The following is a 3,009-nucleotide window of genomic DNA, read 5'->3' as shown; positions in this document are numbered from 1 at the left end:
TGTTTATAAAGGTTTCTTTGTCCTGAGATGAGAAGTATCCTTCTATAGCAGTTTTGAGGATTGTTTCACTCGTTTAAACGTCTGAATTCTAGGTATTCAGAAATGAGCTGTGACTAAGATGCAGTGAGGAATTGACTCGAACGTCCCTCTTTCGTTGTCCTAACATCGTGTTCACAAACTGACTTTTTCCAATTGATTATAAACAGCAGTGTTAGATGGTGTATGCTGAAGGTGCACTGGTGCCAAAACTGCTTTAAGTTCTTTCACAGACTAGCTCAGGTGAGTCTCACCAGCACCTGGAGAGGGAAATAGCTGCATTTTCTGTTCTGTTTTACAGATGATAGATCAGATGAATATAACAGGAAGATAGAATAACTGATTCAGAAAGAGACTCAAGCACCAAACTGCCCATGCTGAAATCCAGCTTCCTGCATATACTAGTGTGACACTGGGCAAGTTATTCATTCTCTTTGTGCCTCAATTTTTACGTATATAAAACCAACATAAGAGCACTTTCAGACAGGGTCATTGTGAAATGACTTACTAAGTGTACAGTGCACAGAACAATGTCCAGCACAGAGGCACAACAGAACAATTAGCTGTCATCAATGATCCCCTCTCTTCTATTGGGCCAGATTTCCGGTGCTGTACCAATTCCATTTTGATAACCATGCAATGCATTTTGTAACCTACAATTCTTTGTGATATATTTTTATCTCTCGTAAATATTTTGCTTAAGGTTCCTTTTGCCTTCTTACTTCTCATGCCTTTTGGAGAGAAGAACATTTTCTAACTGGTATAATGTTTTTAAAAAGAAGAAGAAGAAAAAGATAATTAGGATCCAGAGCATAAACTACATATCATGCTTCGCTTTTGCCTTAGCTTAAATCAGACAATGGGACATTTATTCACTTCCTTTCAGTGTGTTGCCAAGGTATGTGCTTTGATTTTATGTTAAAAGAAGTGAAAGCTTTCTTGCTCACATCACGTATTATTTTCAGTTTTTTTTTTTCAGTTTTGATAAGGCATGAAATGGCAAGTAAGTGAATGCCAAATATAAACATAAAATGATACAAACTTTTAATCATTTCTCCCTCTTTTTTCTTATTTCTCCCTAAGCCTTGTATTCTTATCCCACAGTGTTAGCAACTTGTAACATCTAGTACTTCTCAAGCACTGAATTATCTCAGTTTTCATTAATGTGCTCTTATTTGCAACAGTGTCCGATTATAAATGATCACATTTAATAAAATTGCTTAATTACAGAAGGGGGCACACGCGGTGTAAGCAGGCTCGGGAGACAGCACCTGACCTCTGGCCGTGCAGCCCAGCGTGCATGGAGAGCTCAGACAGGCCGCAGGGTCAGCGACAAGCGTCTCGCGTTGGGTGAGCCGGGCTGAGCCGCGGGCCGTGCGCACAGGGCGTGGGGAATGCAGGCTCCTCTGACGCACTGGCAAAGCAGAGATTAATTAAGAGACCGCGACTGCGCTCCACAGGGACTAATCACCACAAGGAGTAGCTTATTGATCCTAATTTTTTTCAGTTTGTTTAGTTGGTTTTTTTCAGCTAAACAGTCCAATCTGTATCTTTTCCATCTTCATGCCTTGATTAGATCATAACACACCACGCTTCACAAAAGCAACAGAAGCCTCTTTCTCCATGTGAATGTGAGGCTGTCTCTAGTGGGATATGAACCCCCTTTAAACGTACTTTCATCCATGGAATATCTGCTTTTCTGAGCTGACTTCAACCTGTGTTATCTTGGGGCTCCCTCTCCCTTTCCTTCCTGTTCAGCCTTTTCCTCCCTCTCCTCTGTTCACTTTTTATAAATCTTCTTGAAATGCATCTATGGGGGTTGATACTGTATGTGATGATTTAGAAAATATCTTCCAGTAAATACTTACCTAGTTAGTCATATCTAAATGAAATATGTCTTTCAACCTTCTTTACATGGGTTTAGCACATTCCCATATTCTCCTTTCCCTTATCTACCTCCATCAGTTCCACAGTTGCATACATTGTGAATTTTTAATACGTGCTGCTATTTTACTTTTTGCAATTTATGTTGTGTATGTTTTCAAGAATTACTCTTGGCAATTCTTTTCTGCTTTTATAGGTATTTGCATTAGTCATTTAATGCTAAATAAATATAGTGCACATACATATAGTATATGTGGTATATATAGTGTATACAGTATACATATGTATGCTATGTGATTATCCAAAGCATATTATTTTCTATTGCAACTTTCCAGTCTTCAATTCCATATTCTGATTAATTACCCAATACCCAGAGCTCCAGTGGAGGGTTTAATTGTATTTTTTATACTACATTTCCCAAGCCCTTTTAAATCTGAGAAAGTCCATGTTACCATCAACATAAATCAATAAGGCCTGGTTGTAGAATTCCTTCACACTTTGTTTTTCTTAAAATACTGTAGATATCATTCTGCTGTCTCTTGGACTTTGTCATGTGAAATAGGGCTGTAGTTTAACCTAAAAGTGCTTAACTTATGGGTATTTTTTCATTCCATATACATATAATATTCTTGATTGCTCTGGTCCGTAATTGACATTTTCAATTTCTTCACTGTCTTTTTCATAAAGCAAAGAGCAGAGGAGAGTGTTGTTTCCCAGAGCAGCAAGAACCACCCACCTTTGCAACAGGGCGGAGCCAGTCACAGTTAAACACATGCCTTATCACTGCAAACACAACCTTCCTTCCTTTTTTTTTTTTTTTTTTTTTTTTTTGGTACTGGGAATCGAACTCAGGATCTTGCATTTGCCAGGCAGGCGCTTATGCCACTGAGCTATATCCGCAGCCATGCACACAGACCTGAAGCACCGGTAAAGAGCCTGCAGGAATAAGGCGCAGAGTGGTTACTTGGTTAGGGATAAAGTCTAATAGGAGACAGGAAGGACATTTATAGCTTCCTAGAATGGCTCCCTTAAGCTTGGGTGTGATTATACTGATGTATTTATTGTGAAAAAAAAAAAAAAAAAAAAAAA

Source organism: Chinchilla lanigera, unplaced genomic scaffold (assembly GCF_000276665.1).
Source record: "Chinchilla lanigera isolate Chin_1 unplaced genomic scaffold, ChiLan1.0 scaffold00110, whole genome shotgun sequence".
In the NCBI taxonomy this organism is placed as follows: domain Eukaryota; kingdom Metazoa; phylum Chordata; class Mammalia; order Rodentia; family Chinchillidae; genus Chinchilla; species Chinchilla lanigera.
This window is presented reverse-complemented; position numbering follows the sequence as displayed.